The sequence below is a fragment of the Talpa occidentalis genome, unplaced genomic scaffold (assembly GCF_014898055.3).
Source record: "Talpa occidentalis isolate TD23 unplaced genomic scaffold, MPIMG_talOcc4v2.1 talOcc4.13, whole genome shotgun sequence".
Classification (NCBI taxonomy): Eukaryota; Metazoa; Chordata; class Mammalia; order Eulipotyphla; family Talpidae; genus Talpa; species Talpa occidentalis.
Window position 1 is genome coordinate 35,885,606 of NW_023601322.1, and position 19,933 is coordinate 35,905,538.

General features: G+C 37.8%; 1 protein-coding gene across 5 annotated transcripts in view; it reads left to right on the plus strand.

Moving 5' to 3' along the window:
* Positions 1-19,933, plus strand: part of CHST9 (carbohydrate sulfotransferase 9) — a 263,796-nt gene that overhangs the window by 78,819 nt on the left and 165,044 nt on the right. The window lies entirely within an intron of this gene.

A 19,933-nucleotide genomic window follows, 5' to 3' on the forward strand; every position in this document is an offset into this window, starting at 1 on the left:
ATGATTTTCTTAAATTTCTCTAATGAAGCTACCTGTAATTTCCAATAGGTTTTATTTAATCAATAAGTAACTCTCAAGAACCAAATATGTAGCATGGTTTCTAAATACAATGGGATTCTGTCATTAAATATTTAGACATTTGGAATTTTTTTTAATTGGGCATGAAGACCAAGAGCATTTTGTACCTCCATTCTAAGAAAAAAAAATATATATATGTTAATTTTGTAATAATATATTGGAATATAATTTCTCCGAAAGAAATATAATTTCACAGAAAGTGAGACCCCTCAGGAACCCTGATAGCATATATATCATTTATAGTGGTCATCACTGGTGTAATGGAAGCAGATATTTAAGAAGAGAGTTTTAAAGCCAGAAAACTAATTTATTTTTTTACCTCTGTGAAAACGTTAGCTTCACTTTGTGGCATGCAGAAATAATTATTCATGTAAAATAAAATATTTTCTTGCATTTTCAGTACAGATTCCTCTTTTCCCTAAGCAACTAAGTTATATGTTAGTACTTTCTCCCAGATACCATAAATAAAAATATTTTTTCATGAGTCACAAACTTTGTGGGAAGGGCTACACTTTACAAAGTGATGTACTTTGAATTTAACAATAATTTGGAGATTACTGTTGTCTAATTACTTGAAAGCAAAGAAAATCAATTATATTTTGGCTTTTCAGGGATTTAAGTTCCTTCATTAATAAATCACCAGAGGTTAGGGCATATAGAACAAGGGTTTATCTGTGTCTGGGAACCAAGTTTTCTTACAGTTCTACTACAAGTTTGTAAACTATTCTTAAGAGTATTAAACTAAGCAGTGTACTTTACAAATGGGAAGTACACCTGACTTGACTGATTAAATCATCTCTGTAGCAATGTATAAGATGGATCATTTAAGATGAATCCTGCACAATGGCAAGATGTTGGTTGTATTTGTTGCTGTTAAAACCCATAATTTGAGGCCGAATGACATTCCATTTATTCTTCTTCACTTTATCTGAAACTATTTAATATCTAAAACTGCAGGAAAGATATTTGAGGCTGCCATTATTGATTTTCTGATTATGGTATGATTTCATAGACCATACACACCAGGAGCTGCATTCATGACTGAACTCTGGTCAACTTAATTTTAGTTAAAAGATCATTCTATCGGCATTCATGCCTGACCTAAGAATCATGAAGAAACTTAACAACATGTGTTGCTTTTCCTTCATAGTAGTTCTTATTTCCTCACTGTAAATATGGCACACATTCGAAACTCCTCATCCCTCTAATTGTCCAATGCTATTCGGTGTCTGAAACCAAGATTTGCACATTTAATATTTCCCTTACCATTATGACTTAGTGCACTTTTTGCATAATATCTCATATTATAGCATATCCACTCCCCCAAATTATTTTATAATATAAATAACCTCTAATGTGTTTGTGTAATAGATTGCATATTTTATAAACAGAATACCTGAGTTGTGCTTTAAAAATGTGCAAATCACGGGCCTCCCCGGTGGCACAGCAGTTGAGTGCTGGGTTGCGAAGCTGCCCGCAGCCTCTGCAGCGCCGGTTCCATCCCTGGCTGCTCCCCGGCCACCAGAGGAGGGTCCCACATGGCGCGCAGACCTCTCCTGCCGCCCGCTGCTCCCCTCAGCAGTGTACTTCGGTCCTTCTGCCTGCTCTGCTCCCCGCTGTGGCTCTGGTAAATTCTCTCACCCTCCCGCACTTCTGACTGTACCCAGTGCTTGTATAAATAAATAAATAAATCTTAAAAAAAATAAAATAAAATGTACAAATTGCTCACCTTACTAGGATACAATTATCTCATCTATAAAAAGAAAGCAACATGCTTTATGTAGTGAACCATAGGCTTTAAATCAGAAAGCAGAGGAGTGAATTCAGTCTTAGATACTTGCTAGCTGTGCAGCCTTTGGTGAGCTGCCTGATCTCTCTGGCCCCCATTTTCCCCACCTATTAATTTACAGTTATTGTATGGACAGTCACCTTTAAGGTTAGCTGAAATTAAAAAGAATGAGTAATGCCTCTGATCCATTATGTATATGACGTAATGGTCCTTCTGTCCATTCTTTATCTCTTCCTGAAATCCATATCTGGCATATTTAAAATGAAATGTCATCTGCAATTTCCATTGCTAAGATTCCATGTAAATGCACTTTGATATCAACATAAAAATAGCTACCCTAAAAAGGAGGTTGCTACACCTACTTAACAATTATAATGGAAACAACCATTCATAGGCACTTTGGTGCTATCACTGACAAGACAAGGTTTCTAATTTTTCAAGTGTCAATATTTATTATGAATCTGGAATTATAAGAAAGTCTTCATTTGGCATAAATATGACATAAGCACACAACAAACCAGAGTACAGATTTTTTTCTTTGAATAAGGTTTTCTATTTTATTTAACAAATGTTCTATAATTTTGCCCTTTGCTCCCCACTGCTACAGTGAATGTGAAGAGATATTCTTCCAAGTGGTCTTAGTTTTTGATTAAGACAACACCCCCATTCTAGAACATTAAGACTTTTCTACTATATGTATGTATCTTATACATACATTTCTACTATGTATATGTATATATATGTCTACTATGTGTATATATATATGTATATATATGTATATATATATATATATTTGTGAGAAGCATACATGTAAAAGTAGGAAAAAATTCATTTCTATGACATCTTTTAAATTTCCCAATGTGAAAATTTCACATTTTAACCTAAAATACATATGCTGATGTTTCTTTACCTTTGATTCTGACAATGTGAAGACAAAGAGTAAGGGTATTAGCCTTTTCATGTTTGAAGAATATTTAATCATGCCAGAGACTCTATGGTCAAACACAGAAAAGGGAGAGAGAAAGAGGAAGAGGGTCTTCATTAGCAATTATGTGAAATATTGTTGTAATTGTTGCAAATAGCATGACGTTAAAACATTGACCAGTCTAGGGCCTTCCCTGGTGGCACAGCAGTTAAGCGCTGTAAAGCTGCCTGTGGCCTCTGCAGCGCCGGTTTGATCCCCGGCCGCCGGCGAGGGTCACACATGGCACACAGACCTCTCCTACCATGCCTGCTGCTCTGCTCAGCAGTGTATTTCGTCAGTCTGTCTGTTCTGTTCCCTGCTCTGGCTCTGGTGGATTCTTTCACCCTCCCGCGCTTCTGACTGTACCCAGGGCTTGTATAAATAAATAAATCTTTAAAAACAACAACAACAACAACAAAACATTGACCAGTCTATTAATTGATTTGCTTTTGTCAGATCAAGTAATGATGCTTTATTTCAAACAATGACTAAAGAAGAGTAGCCTCCTCTTTTTTTTTTTTTTTAATTTATTTTATTTATACAATAGCTTGGGTACAGACCAGAGGCGTGGGTGGTGAGAGGATTCACCAGAGACAGAGTGGGGAGCAGAACAGGCAGACAGACTGAAAGCACTTCTGAGGGGAGCAGTGGGCAAGAAAGAAGTCTGCTGCGCCATGTGGGTACTTCCCTGGCTGGCCAGGAATCAAACCCGTGCTGCAGAGGCTCTCGAGAGCTTGCACAGCTGCTCGCCCATTGTCCTAAGCATTCTTAAGAGGATTCTAAACTGGGACCAGATCTGTGAGACCCTTTCTGACAGCAGTTTTCTGTGGGATGATCCTAAATCTGTCTTCCTAAAGGTGGCATCAAATTTGTTGGCAGCTAATATACGTAGTCCCCTTCTACTCCTAAGGGAAGTTTCCCAGCTTGTAGGCACTTTTAAAAAAAGTGGTAATTGCTGGGAATGCAGTATCAATGCTTGTGATCTAATACATTAACAACATGGAAAGTTGGATAAATGAGGGACAAATATACATTGCAGGTAGATGTAATGTGAATATAAAGAAGTATTTCTTGGCAATCTGTGTCCGTTAGCTTTGCCTACTAGGCCTTCCTTTCCAGCCTCTTAGTTGTTCATGTAGTTCTCCTATGGCTATGTGTAAATTCCTTGGTTCTTTCAATTACTGGGGATACCAGACCTTTATGCACATTAATCTGCAAAATCCTGGGTATCACATATTCTGGGATGATGGGAGAATTACTACTATCAAATAAGAGCCCATGATGTAATGTTATATTTAAAGGACACAAATAAGTTACGTAAAGCTCCCCAAGTCTTTTTCTTTTGAAAACTCACTAAGTGGGAGGAATTCAGGTGCTGAAGAATCACTAACATGATTGTCCTATAATGACTAAAATTTTCTGGATATTGTTGATTAAAACAGAGTGGGCGTTGGGATAAGGAGACAGGCATATGTGAAGATACAGTCACTATGAGGTATGGTCACACATTTTAATTTCTTAAAAATTTGCAAAGCAGGATCTACTAATGATATTGAAGTAAGAAATGATTAGGACACTTTCTTTATGAATAAAAGATGCTCAGTCCATATTAGCAGTGAATGATTCGATGACTTGCCACAGCCTACTATTGGAATAACCAGCTTAACGGACAAGGATACTCAAAAAAAGACAAAGACACTCAATTAGAAAATTGATATTTGCCAGTGTTTCTGCTAATGTTGGGTCCAGATGGGCACTGAACATGACAGTTACTGACAGCAGGGATGACGAAGTATAAACAAGTTACCTGACACCTTTTTAAAGTATTTTTTTTCTTCTTTGCCTAACTCCAAGCTGACACTTTTGATGTCAATAAACATAAATTTTTAGAACAACTGCTGGGGAAGAGAATAGAGGCCAATGCAAGAAAGCTAACTTTCAGATATACCAATAACTGTTCTGCAGTTTTATTATCACATGATTAGATCCATATAGTAGAAAGTGTAGGAGGCTCCCACCCTTTTTATAGATTTACTTTGAAGACAGTATAATACACAATTCAACTCCCACTTCATATAGCCAGTATAAAAGCCAGCCTGCTGTCCTCCATGAATCACTTTTTAAAGGTCTGCTTTCTGTTCCATTTACATTATTTAGAAAATTTAAGAGACCTCACTTACAGTAACCCCACATTCTGTTTAAGCAGAGTATTCAGGTCTCATAACCTGATATCTTTCCTTGCTTTATAGAGACCTGTGCAGAAATTCATTAGAATCTTACTTACCTCTGTATTCATCAAGATTTGGAACTTTGAAAATTATATAAAGTATACACCTTTTATCCAATTGTAGCCTCCTGTTTCCTTGTTAGGAGACAAAGCAGACATTGTTTCATGGGCTTTCTTAAGAAATTATCTTCATTATTGAAAACACTGTTTCAGATGTGTTTGAGGTTAATATAAAACACACCAGCTTTAGAGTCTGATATACTCAGTTCAAATCCCAGATCTGCTACATAATGGTTCTGTGACCTCAGGCAAATTGTTTATTTTAATGCTCAGTTTCCTCATTTGTTAGAAAACTCTGACTTGTTAGAATTCAGTGAGATGATACTTATAAAGTGCTAGGCATAAAATTGCATGGAGAAAGACAAATCCTTATGACTTTACTCATGTGGAAGATAAATAAATCAAACAAAACAAAAGCGAACTCTTACATACAGAGGAAAGATTGGTGATTACTAGAATGGACGGGAATTGGGAGATGAGTGAAATGGGGAAATGGAGTCAGTTGTATGGTGATGGATGGAGACTAGACTGCCAGTGTCATGATCGTGATGTAGATATATGGGTGTCAGAATATAATGTTGTACACCTAAAATATGTAATATTGTAAACCAATGTTTCTTCAATATTTTTTAATTAAGAAAACACTCAATAAAAGGAGCTATTATTCTTAGACAATCTTGGATAGTTTATTTCATTCCAAGTCAATTTTCTAAACATCACTTCCCCTAAGCCCATTGGCAAGAGTTAGTTAACAATATTTTTGTCAAAAAGAAAAATTTAATTTAAACTGTTACACAGATATTTTAAACCAGGTCCAGAAAGGGTGCTGCAGCCAGAGGTAGAGTTTGAGGCAGAAGTGAGGATAGAGAGAAGAGCACAGGTAGCTGGGAACACCAGAAACCAGAGGCAGAAGTGCCACCAGTTCTGTGCATCTGAATTTAGAAACATGCCAAATGATATGAACTAATTCTAACTAAAAAGCCCGTGGGAATAGAGGTAGAGAAGACATAGTGCAATTAACACTTAGGGGGAAATTTGGCAAACTAATTTTAGTGAATCGGCTTTGTGTAAATTAGTCATTTAGCAGACTGACCTGCTTTGCTGTGCTGCTTGTTTTTATAGCAAGTAAAGAAAAATTAATGTTTTTAGTTTATCTTACAAAAATACATGTTCAGAGACAATCAAATCATGAGTGAACGTAGGTACATCAGCTTTGTAATGTAAAAATAAAATTTTCACCCCACCTAAAGTTTCCACATGCTTTGATCTTTCCTAGAATGTGCCTTAAATAATTCATCACAAAATAAATTATAATTGCTGCTATATTTTAGTCACTCAAATGAGATCTGCACAAGTCCACATATGAGGGCAAGTGGTAAATAGGAAGAATACTGTGTTATTTCTTTTCCAGTATCTAAACAAGCTTAATATTGAGGTACATTGGAGTTGATGAGAGCTATCATTCTTCAAATCAAATGTAACACCTGTCCCTTAGCTGTCTGTTCATACTGTCTCTGTGTTTCTTCATGGAACCTTCATCATTTGGGTTGCAAATGAGCAATGAAAAACCTTTCCAACAGTATATCTCACATACCTACTAACAAAGCATGATAGTCTCACCATAAAAGATATCCATTGCCCAAATGATGTGTGAAAATCTCCTGTTTCCCATAGGGGTTTAAACCTAACGCATAACACACAACACACAAAATAAGCATTTAGAGAAAATTTTCTAGAGCTTGAACCCTTTCAACTGGCCATATCAAAGCCTAAGTGTGTTCCTCTTATACTGTCATCTTGCTCCCTCAGGCAGAAAGATGCCTGAGGTTGTCTTTTCTCTGTGTACTGATAAAACTTCAAGTAAGTGACAGTGGGAATCAGCAGTGAAAAGCTTCTGAAAATTTTGCCCACAAGTAAGAAATTGGTTTACTTTGAAAAGTTAATCCCAGTTCCTGAATAGCATAGCCCATCCAATTTTATTTTTCCGTTTTATTGTCATTCACAGTATTGAGTCAGGGTAAGTGCCATACTGATGATGGGAAAATCAGCCAGAAAGGTTAATGGACCGGTTGGATGGTCATTGTCACAGAAGTGGCTTGGAAATAGGGAGGTGTGGCTGTGAAGGAACTTGCATTTACTTGGGTCTGGTTGAAACCTAATCTGTACATTGTATGTTTTTTCATAGAGTATTCTCCTTTACATAAATCATTGCTAAATCTGAAAATGATCTGACAGTAGAAGAGTTCACTGAAGTTAATCAATTGTCATTTGTTTCATGCTTGAATTTAAAACCTGAATATTTTGATGTATTTTTCGTGTATTGATTATAATTATACTAAAAAGAAAATTTTCATTAAATACGTTCACCTATGTGAATGTCCTTTATCTTGAGTTTTTTGAAATTCTATCCTATGTGATACATTTTTGAGGTCCACTTTGAAGGTAAACTTGGAAGATCTTTTATTAGAAATACATCTCTAGTGACTTAAATACTGGTTAACTCAGAGGAGATCGTTCAGTTCATCTGACAAACAGATTGCAGGTGACTTTAGGATTAAATCTCTTCTTGGGACAGAAAGCTTCTGTTTATATTTTTAATTAAGTGCAGGCTTCTGTCCTTTTCTTGAACCTGAGCTGTATCATGTAGCAGGAAGTTTCACTTGAGCAGAAGAATACTGACTATTTCCATGCAGTTCCACTTTGCAAACAAGACAGAGAATTAATAAAAGGTGTGCTTTTACCCTCTGGCCTACACACCGTTTTTTAAGCCCTTGTGACATTTTTCTTTTATTCCAGTACCTTATGCAAATTTAGGAGAAGCTGTCTACAATTTTAGGAAAAGAAGTTCCACAGCATCTGAGTCTCAATAATTTATTACTTGTTGATTAATATATTAAGTGTAAAGATCTGAGTTCAGCACTTGGGAGACATGAAGACAAAAAGATAAAGCCCCTGTCCTCATATAGAATAGAGGGAAAGGTAAACAGTCTTCACAGAACAATAATGCAAAGTAGATATATTGGTGTGTACCATGGAGCAGTTCAGAGAAGGAAACAATTGCTTGCTCTCCTCTTATCGGAGAAACAGCTGCCTGAGAAAAACTGCTCCATCCTTCACCTGATATTAGCTTGAGTCTTTAAAAAGTGCCCTTCAGTTGGGTCCCTGTGAATATATTCTCCATATTCTCCATTCTGTTCTCTACATTTTTTTTTTCTTTTTTGACAATATTTCCTTTCAATTCTTCCCTGATACTATCACTTCTGAGGAGATGGATTCAAAACAGTAACCAATATTCTCCTAAATTCCATTTCTTTGTTTTCTAGTCAACTCAGTCAGTCGTTGCCTTAAATTAAATTCATCAGATTCATGGAGCCTAAACTGAAGTCACTACCACACCAACCCTACATCTCCCTTATTCATGTATTATTTCCGCATAGCCATGACCATCTTCCTGATCATGCAGGCTTGCGCATGGGGCTTCATCCTTGACATCTCTCTGGACCTTTTGCCCAAATTACCCTGCTCTTCTACACTATCCATTTACTGGGAAGGGCTCTCTTGAGCCCAGCTAGTATAGAGTTTATCATCCCACTCTGTGCCATCCTCACTACCCAAAATTTGATAACTGCACATCATGCCCTCTCTGCACAGTTCCCACCTACAGAACCCACAATTCACTGCACCATTTACTCATCAGATATTTGCTGTGCCTCTATGACATGCAAGTCACCATGGTGGTGAGGATACAAAATTGAGAAATAGAACTGGAAGAGGTTCTTAAAAGACAAAAACTCTTTCTAATGAGAGAACATATAATGGAACTATTTCTTAAAAGAACAATGTGATTAGAGTACCATCTCTGCTTGGGGCATTGGAACGCTGTCTCAAAAGAAGTGACTCGAGGTTTTTTTTTTTTAAAGATTGATTTATTTATGCATACAAGAACTGGGGTAAAGACCAGAGGTGCAGGGGTGTGAGAGGATTCACCAGAGACAGAGTGCAGACCAGAACAGGCAGATTGACTGAAATACACTGCTGAGGGGAGCAGTGGGTGAATCAGGAGAGGTCTGCTGCACCATGTGGGTTAGCTCCCTCAGTGATCGAACTTGTCCTGCAGTGACTGTGGACTGCATCACAGTCCTGCATCTCATTCCCTTGCACCACCAGGAGGCCCCGACTCTTGAGTTTTAAATGAGGAATAGGAATTAACCCAGCCCAAGAGAGGACATCACATTTTCAGATAAGGAGCAAATAGGAATAAAGGCATATTTTACTTTGTGGATTTATGCAGACTGAAATTTTCATCGTTTAGTGACATGTTTCTTCCTTTTCTGAATTCTCATAGGACTTGAAAGATATACTGCCTTATTTTATGTTTATCATGGTACTTGCCAGAACCTGCCTAGATGACAAGTTTTCCATGTAATGTGCCTCCGTTGTCTTTGAACTTAGTATAGCACTGTATTCACTATACTTTTATATAACGGCCCAGAGATGTTGGTATGATAATCTCCAGGACCAATGGAGAGGTTTCCTTCCATGGTAAAAGAGAAATTGCAGACTTTGTGGATGTGATAAAGAGGCTTCTTGAGAATGGGGGTTATTCCTATCATCTGGATGGGCCCAGCATAATCACAAGGATTCTCAGAAGAGGAAGGCACAAGGGTCAGTCACAGATTTGGGGACAGAAGTAAAAGTCTGAGTTGTGTGATTCCTGACTTTGAAAATGAAGGCAGCTTCATGAGTGATGATACATGGACAGCCTCTAGAAGTTGTAAAAGACCAGACCCTGGGACGTTCCAGAATCACTTCCATTCTGCCCACACATTTTAGGCCTCAGAACTATAGGATAATAATCTGTGCTCTTTTGAACAATTGAGTTTGTGATAGCATGTTAGGAGCAATAGAAAATGATTATACTATACATAAATGTTGTATAAGTTCATGGCTTGACTTTAACATTTTCTTCTATAATAGCATGACAGTTGTAAAATCATTTAAAAATTTGCATAGGGAATTTTAAATGTAATAACCACTAGATTGTGCTCATTTGATAGTAAAGCAAATGGAATATTTTCATCCCACACAGTTTTATCATCAAAGAGAATTTAAAAAGAAAATTAATGAGAAATTACAGATATTGTTATAAAGCCACTTTTCTTTATTTTGGGATACCATTCCAAGAAGTTTTCTTTGGGTAGAATTATCAGAAAATGTGAATTTTTACCAAAGTTCCCGCAAAATACCAGCCAACACTTACTTTTAGTTAGCACTATAACCTAGAACTCAAAAACAATATTTCATGAGCATTGCAAGTTCTCAAAGAGGAAAATCCATAAGCCATTTTTATAAGTGTATGCAGTGAGGATGAAGCATGTTGTTGAGTGCACGCATTCAGCAGTAGGGCCTAGGGAAGTCCTCAGAGTATACCCACAGGCATCGCCACTGGCCAGTGGTGGAAAGCAGTACTTGGAGGACCTCAAGCCTCTACAGGATATTGGTCTATGGCTGACCCACCCAGACTTTAATTTTAACTTTAAATGATGTATACTGATGTAATATTTGCAAATACAGTTGATCCTCAAATTAGCTTACTTGCTAAATTGTATTTGTAACCCTGATATCAATACTTACCGCAATTTGACACTCATACTTAGTCATGCTGAGTGGCACAAATTTATGTCACCAGTTGTATATATTGCCAGCTAAGCCCAAGGAAGGCCATCCTGTGCCTTCTTGTTTCAGCTCTCCTACAGATTTAACCAGAGTATGGAGATCTTGGGGACAGTGCAATTTTGCCAGAAATTCCAACTCTGTGGCAGGGAGATGAGGTCTGAGTCCCAACTCTGGCACCTGTTAGTGGGGCAGCCTCACTTAACACTTCTGAACCTTGCTTTCTCTTATATAAAATAAAAATAGAATCTATTAGCATGATTTTTTTTTTTAGGATATAAGATGATAATCCATGTGAGATATATGCACACTCATGTGTGCATGCACGTACACACACACTTCCTTAGGAGCAGTGGTTCAGGGCTCATCAACCCAGTGTTTGTGGTGACTTTGTAGAACAAAACTACCACAAATAACAAGAATTCACTGTATGTTTCAGGTTGAAATAGCTTAGAGAGTACCCAGACCTGGGCATTGTGCTACTTAGATGACTACCATAGTCAATGTGGGTTGAAAAGCTAAACATTCAGGTGTTAGTATTACAAGCCAGCTGTGTGTCATGATTCTGTGTCTCACTTGTGGAAATAATGGAGAAAAAAATGAATTCCTTCTCCCGTGTTGTAGTTTCTCTGTCTTTATATGAGTAGGATGCACTATTTGCTTATTTATTTTTAGCAAGTTACAAACTTCCCAATGGTATTACATTTCAGAGATGTAAATAAAAATTACATAGAATTCATTAAGATGTAATCACTTTATCATTCCCCAGTTTGCCCAAAGATGTTTATTTCTTTGTTGCAATAAAAATATTTAACCAAGTCTCCCTCCCCCCTCCCCACAACATTTATGTTACAAAATGGACTTTTGACTTAAAGACTCATTAGCAAGAATTTGTAAAGCACCATACTGAGTGCTCTGGAAGAGCTAGTTATAGAGATTTTTTTCTCTTATCACCAAAATATTTATGCCATTTTGTGGGAAAATTTCTGAACATACATAAAAGGAAAACTATATGATGAAATGCATGCAAATATACTGCGGTATATATATTTAGTTGCTAACTTAAAGCACTCCAAGGGAATTTTTAAAAGTGCTATCAGAATTGTAGCCATTTGGAATTTTCCAAGACTTTCCTTTATGTTCTAATTAAAAGTGTTATTTTCTCTCTTCTATCAATGTGATCATTTCTAAACATTGGTAAGGAAAAAAATGCCACTGGTCCTACCAAAGAATGAAACAAAAATTGTTCCAAAGTTTCCATAGAAGCAATAAACTAGCTTGTTGGATTAAATGAACCATGTATGCTCTAAATTCAGAATTTTATGCACCTTCTAAGAACATGGTATAAAACATAGATGGGCTGTCTCTTTTGGTAGAGTGAGAATTCCTTGATCAATGTTTGCAGTTATGCTATGGATTAAAGCAACTAGAGTCCATCTAACAAATTACCTCTCAGAAGGGCTAAATGCATGGTTAAATGATTGGTTACCCTCCCTTGTTCATAGCCTCCCCTTCGGTGGGCATGTAGCCCTTGTCTTTTTCTCCCCGTGTAGAGAAAAAGGGAATAATCTCTGCACTGATTTTTTTTAATCAAACACCTAATTGGCCTTATTGTGGATAAAAGAGCAATGCAGAGGATTCAAAGTTGTGCAGAGGATTCAAAGTTGTGCAAAAGATTCATATCAACAATAGAACGATATTATAAGACCCCAAGGTCTTGTCAAGGAATCCAAGGAGTCCCTTGTGTTAACTGTAGAGAGGATTCTTTTTCTGGGATTATTCAGAAAACCACAATCACACACCTAGCTAGCTTTAATCAAGGATCTGGTCCAGAACTGCAGGCTTGGAGACTGGGTATGTTCAAATTAAACTCCTCAGTATTTGACTCTAGATTGGGACAGCTCCACACCAGGGTCCCAAATCTGGCACCCAGGTTTTACTTATGTGTCCAGTACCAAAGTGTTTCAAGCATCCTAGAGAGCTCCCCCTTTAAAAATAATTTTTAAAGACTTAGAAGAATTTGAGCCTATTAACGTGAACCAATATATGCATACACATGTGCAAACACACAGACACATACACTCACTAAAAGCATTGGCACTTAAAATCAAATAGAATAGCTGCTGCTATTGCTTCTAGAATTGTCACATATCAGAAAGAGCCTAAAATTTCTAATTTTTTATTTAACTAAATTCTGAGGAATTTAATCCTTTTCAAACAAAGCCTATTGTCTTGACATTACATATTTAGATAAGGGAGCTCAGTCCTTTTACCAAAGTACCTCATGAATGTTGAAAAATGTCAAATTCAATAATTTATCACCTGGATACAGCATGCCTTTGAAGTTGAGTACATGGTAACAATGGTGATGACACAGGAAATTATGTTTCCATGGTACAACAGCCTGCAGTGGCTACTTGAGTTTCAGCACTGTGGACTTCACAGCATCTTTATCACGAGCTGGGTCAAAAGGCCATGGTGTTCAGACATGTGTTAAAAATATTTGAGCTCATGAATTTAATAATTTGCTGCATGCATTCAGGTTTCCATTACAGTTGTTTAGGTGCCATAAGAAATCCATAAATATAGCATATTTTTAAATATTTAGGTGTTTGTAATGAATTTTAATCATTTTCACACATGGCATTTGAGAACAGTGTTTTCCATTGATAATAGGCAACCTAAGAAGTTTTAACTTGGAGAGTAAGTTGAAGAGATATTTCACTGTAAGTAATAAATACTTAGTATTAATTGGCATTTGTTATAAACAACAAAAGTGTTCATAATATAACCTAGTTTTACACATTCTCCTGGTCTAGTAGTCTATAGCCACATGAATTTTACCTACAAATAGGTAAGTGAAGTAATTTTGTAAGAATGTCAGACCATTTGGAGTCAAATAGAACATATTTTCTGAACATCGAATCAGAGACTGAGTGATAGTTTTAGATAAGACCAGTTAGCAAACAGTTGTGTTATTCTTCCTTCTTTGGTATCCTTTTGGAAATAAGGAATTCTGTGTGTGTGTGTGTGTGTGTGTGTCTTGAGTACTAAGTACTTGAGTACTAAGTATTTGTCTTGAGTACTAAGTACTTTTATAAAGTAGTATGTTTGTTATCTGATTGGACAAGATTGTAAAAAGTGTGACAAGCATCAGTTCACATTTCAGTTCACATTTTACAACTAGTAAAATATATCAGAAAAAAAACCCCAAAACCTCTTATAAAAGCTGCAATATATGTCAAAAGAGGCAATTGCTACACCAGTTGAGGGCATTTCATTTTTTTAATTGATGATTTACAAACTATAATTATTAGCTTTTAAAAATTTGTATATACATATATATACACACACATGCAAATGTAGCAAGGGAACAGTTTCTTTAAAGTAGTCTTTATTTTTATTATTTCTATTTGACGAGTTTGTTATATATGTCAACGATTATATTGCTGTGCTCTCAATATATAAATATATGACTCTATCATTCGGGAGGGCTGATGGCAATATATCAGTATCAAGGCTCGGAGTACAAGGTAGGGGTGGAGTCAGAAGGGCGACAATCTTTTTATGTCATCATTTCCCAGAGAAAATCGCAATTTATCAGATGAGGAAAGGATAATATTAGTAGATTCCATTTTTTTCAAGTTTATAAGAACATCTAAAAAACTTTTGCCCCAAGCTATTTTTTTAAAAGATTTATTTATTTGTTTATACAAGAACGGGGGTACAGGCCAGATGAGCGGGAGGATTAGAGGATTCACCAGAGACAGAGCGGGGAACAGAGCAGGCAGACTGATGAAATACACTGCTAAGGGAAGCAGCAGGCATGACAGGAGAGGTCTGCTGTGCCATGTGGGCCCCCCCCGCCCGCCCCGCCCAGCCAGATGGAACCGGTGCTGCAGAAGCTGCGGACAGCTTCACAGCACAGGTGGTGCTGTGCTCAACCACCTGCACCACTAGGGGAGGCGCAAGCTATTTTTAAAATGCCAATTATGGTATAAGTCACTCATTAACTTGAAAACAATTTTTATAGTTTTGTCTTTGTATAAAAAAATATACCAATCATTAAAGTCCCCACAAGTGACTGAATAGTTAGCATGCATGTAGATTCAGATATTTGAGATAATGACTAAAGAAGAAAACGAAATTAATTTGAGAAAAGAACATCCATGCTCACTGGTCAAAATAAATCATGGCCTTCAAATCACAGTTTTCTTGAGTGAAACTTGTTCCCATGCTTCATAAATTAGGGATGTGAGTCTCACAAACCTTCACACATTTGAAGGAAATGCTCAACAGCTAGGTGTCATATATAAAAGTGCTAGGATAAGTTATGAATATCTGCATTCTGTTCTTTTTTTTTCTAAATATTTATTTATTCATGAATACAAGAACCAGGGTGCAGGCCAGATGTGCAGGAGTGTGAGAGGATTCACCAGAGAAGAGACAGAGTAGGGAATAGAACAGGCAGACTGAAATACACTACTGAGGGGAGCAGCAGGTGAGACAGGAGAGGCCTGCTGTGCCATGTGGGTATCTCCTCGGCAGGCTGGGATCAAACCCATGCTGCAGAGGCTATGGACAGCTTCACAGCGCTGCACTGAACCTCCTGCGCCACCAGGGAGGCCCAGCATTCTGTTCTTAACTTTGTCACCAGATATGCCACCTTAGGTAAGACAAGTGGTTCTTGTAACAGTTTTATAACTCAGTTTAGAATTATAAAAGATGAATGATGTTTGTACCTCCTCGTAGAGTTGTTGGCATGACTATGATTAGAAAAATAAGGAAGATGAGATAATAAGCGTACCCCAAGAGAAAGAGAATGTATAATGGATTTCTCTATATTCAGACAAAAGTGTATTTCTTAAAATTAAGTAAAATACTGTTTAGGGCCTCCCCAGTGGCGCAGGGGTTAAAGACAGCACTATCAAGCTATCACCAGCCACTGCAGCACGAGTTTGATCCCTAGCCAGCCAGGGGGCACCCACATGGCATAGCAGACCTCTCCTGTCTTGCCCGCTGCTCCCCTCATCAGTGTGTTTCAGTCAGTCTGCCTATTCTGTTCCTCACTCTGTCTCTGGTGAATCCTCTCACACACACCCCTCCCCCCCGGCATCTCTGTCCTGTACCCCAGTTCTTTTATGCATAAATAAATAAATCTTAAAAAAAAATACTGTTTAAATATATACTAAATGTCAGAAGCCACAGTTCTCTGGGAGCAGGACCATGCAGACAGCAAAAGTGAATGAATCATTGTGATGACTTAAAAGTCATTCCACACAATGGCTGCCTTGCCTCTCCTCCCAACAGCTTGATCTCAGCAGTAGCCCCAGGTTCACTCCTGGAATTTGACTGTTTGGACTAACCTCTCTCTGGTCCCACTGTTGCCTTACCCTGTCCTACCTACATACTCCTTGATCATGCCACTTCAGTGTGTCCTACACAGTCGACCCTTGAATAATACAGGGAGTAGGGGAGCCACCCCCCCGCCATGCAGTTGAAAACTCCCCATGTAAGTTCGGACTCCCTCCAAACTTAACCACTAATAGCTTGCTGTTGACTGAAGCCTTGGAGAATATAAATGATTGATTAATACTTATTTTTATATTTTGTATATAATATAATGTACTCTTTCAATAGAGTAAGATAGAGAAAAGGAAATGTTAATAAGAAAATCATTAGAGAAAATACATTTATAGTACTTTGCTGTAGAATCAGCAGCATAAGTTTATGTCATCCATTTATGTAGAAATGCATGCGTAAGTGAACCCATGTAATTCAAACCTGTTTTGTTTGAGGATCAACATGTAGTTGTTTACAGGCTAGGCTGTTCAGTCTGCGGGGTTCCACTTTCCCACTTTGAAGTGGACCTGATCAACTGGACGTTACACTGAGCTAGCTGAACTTGTTAACCCAACAGTGACCTCATTTTTGGATGCAGTGGTCTCCAGAGGGGATAATGGAAAATCTTTACCTGGCCTGCACTCTTACTGGGTAGCCCTGTCCCTCAAGTGTTCATGCTGTGGCTCTGCCAAGTCACTGAGGCCTCACACGCCCCCTGCTGGTTGTCTCAGCTATTGTGAGTTAGTCACCTGGTGATCTTGGCCAATGGTTTTCAAATTTCAGTGTGTATACAAATTACCTATATCTTGCTAAAATGCAGATCCAGATTCTGGGGAATGGCCTGAGAGTCTTCACATCTGATGAGTCCTAGCTAATGGCAATGTGCTTGTCTCCTGTGCTTTGAGTTGCCAGAAGCTAGGTAGAGTTGAGCTGAACCTCTCAAACAAAGACCTCCTGCTTGAGAAATAAGAATTCTTATGAAAGGCTTCTGATTCCATCTCTTGCTTTTAAATCTATAAAACAGACTAGATTATTTTACCTGGGAAGCAAGGCCAATACATCTATTAAGAAAGAAGCTGCCACTCTCTGCAGGATGGATTGCCATGACTTCCAGAATCTCATCACTGTGACTGGGCATCTGGTCATCTAGTCATGCAGGACTGGTCTCTCTGTGTGGCAGAGTGTCAAGGCTATATCTTGACCTGTATGTAACTACAGGTCACACATGTAGATACCCAGGCCTGCAACTTCAACCTCTGAACCCCAAATGCTCCCTTACAAATTTAAGCCATGTCATCAGCTATGGTAAATTTTGCTAGGAAGTTGCTAAGAAGAAGCACTTTGGCATTTGGATGGTGTGACTTCAATGTTTGTCATAAATCCACTGGAACAAGCAAATCATGATATTGTTGTTGACAACCCTGGGCTCACAGCATTCCCAAAGTGAGGGAACCGCCAACAATTTTGCCAGAAGCAAGGCTTTAAGGCATTGAGGATATACTTCATTCCAGTTTCATACAACAAAGCTTCTTTGCAGACTGCTAGAAAGCAGCAGAAGCAGGGAGATGAAGCTAGCACATTGCAATCCACAATAGAATTTTTCTTTTCTGAGCAAAGACTTCACAAGCTTGTTATTAGTTTAAGAGCTAGAGTTGCAAATAGCCTCTCCAATGCTCAGTTGTAACCCAATCAAAAGCAATCTTCACACCAGGCAATATGGAAATGACTACTGAGTCAAAATTCATCCTGCTTCCATGCTAAGGCATCATGGTAAGCTGGAATAACTAAGCTTCTTCAAATATTAGAGGCTGCAAATATGTAGACACCCAGCTGATAAAATGTCATTTATAAGTGTGTATATCTGGTGGGAAGAAGGGCAAGTTGAGAAACTATTTACACTAATTATGAACATATCTATAAATGGCAATCTTATAATTGGGAAAATATGGACTCCCCCCAGGACTTTTATTATATTAATGCCTGCCCATTATTTGTATATATTCAAGCAATAATGTCACTTTTATCTGAATAATACAGGCCATGTTGTCCTGACAATTAATTTTCCAAAATTGTTTTTCATATGACAAATGCACATATTTCAGTGAAAATATTGATTTCTACAAAAGAAACAATAAATGAAAAGTTTGAGTATCTGATATCTACTGCTATAAAATAGGTATACAACAATGCATTTATTGAACACCTAATATCTTTTGTCTTAGGATAAATAAATCTCATATTACAAGTGTGACTCACTCTCAAGTGTGTCCCTGTGCTCACAAACAGTAGACGCATCTACGTAAGCAATGACCAAATGAGTTCAGATGTTTTAAATAATACAAGAGAATTGTAAAAGGTACGTTGGACTTATACCTTGAAGAATAAATGAAATACTGACATATATCAATAATGGAAGCCTGGGTAGAGAGGAGGCAGAATTTCAGAAGAAAAGGACAAGATCCAATGGGAAAAAGAGAAACTATTATAGTTACATAGGTGCTAGAAAGGCTGAGAAGCCCAACAGTGGATGGGCTAAGTTTAGCAAGAGTAGGAGACAACTACCCCCACCACAGCTGGAAAGACAATAACACTGCAGCCCAGTGGTCAGAGCCAGTTGGCAGAGACTGACCAGCAGGACTTGGGACGGTGGAGGGAGGTAGCCATCACATGGGAACTGGACCAATGGAATTTTCAAAGAACCCCTTCTGGAGTGTTGACGGGTGGACAGTGGCATCATCTGGCTTCTCTCTTTTTGTCCTCCAAACTTTCATCAATACCTGCTTCTGGCCAAACCTACCAGACAGCCTGAGAAGTTTAGTTTCTGGTAACACAGAGCAAATCAGTATAAGAGTGGGGCTAAATCTAAGAAAAACCTGAAAATCAGCCAGCATAACTGGCAAAAGTAAGGGTTACAGAAGGCAAGGAATGTTTGGGGAATGACCAGTTATTACTAACATAGGGTGAGTAAGGACTAGTTCATACCTCTTCTCTTCATAGCTACTAGAGCACCTGGCAGAGGACCTGAGATGTAGAAAGTCTTAAGAAATAAACAAATGAACAGAGGAATGAATGAAGTCAAGTTAACTCAATGTGGAATCATATATTGGAAGGATATCTTGGAAGATCTTGAGTGACAGGTGACAGTATGATACCTGGTAGACAGCAGGGCCATTAAAGACCTTTATGCCCGGAGGCATGATCACATTATACCTCCTATTGGACAGATACAGAGATAGCCTTATTATATTTAGTTTAGTCAGGACTGGCTGTATAATTTGTGGTTAGTCTTAGTACAGAATAAAAATGCGAGACCCTTTGTTCAAACATTAAGACAGTGACAGTCTAGTGTTAAGTGTGAAGCCCCTGAAGCTGATCTGAGCTCAGTGCATTATACTAGATGGTTCTGAGAAATAAATTTACTAGGATCAATGTTAATTGTCAAACTTTGAACAGATAGTAGCTACAAAAGAGTTCTAAATATAACTTAAGACAGCTATCATTATTTGATTTATTCTTGAATGGATATAATCCTGATCTTTTCTGGAATTTACTCTTACTGGGACAAATGTGGGCAGACAAGATACTTGAGACAAAAAGTTTCTTCCTATGAAATAATTGACTTTAAAGTCAGGTAACATGTTACAGGTGTTGTTCCTATCTAGGCTCTCTTCTGCTTTGTTAGATTATTCATTCTTGAGATCATTTATTCTGAAACTCTTCCTGGATTTGAGAAGAGACTAGTACACTGCTATTTCTGTTTGGTTTATTAAATTCAGGTTAGGAGAGTACACCTTTTTTT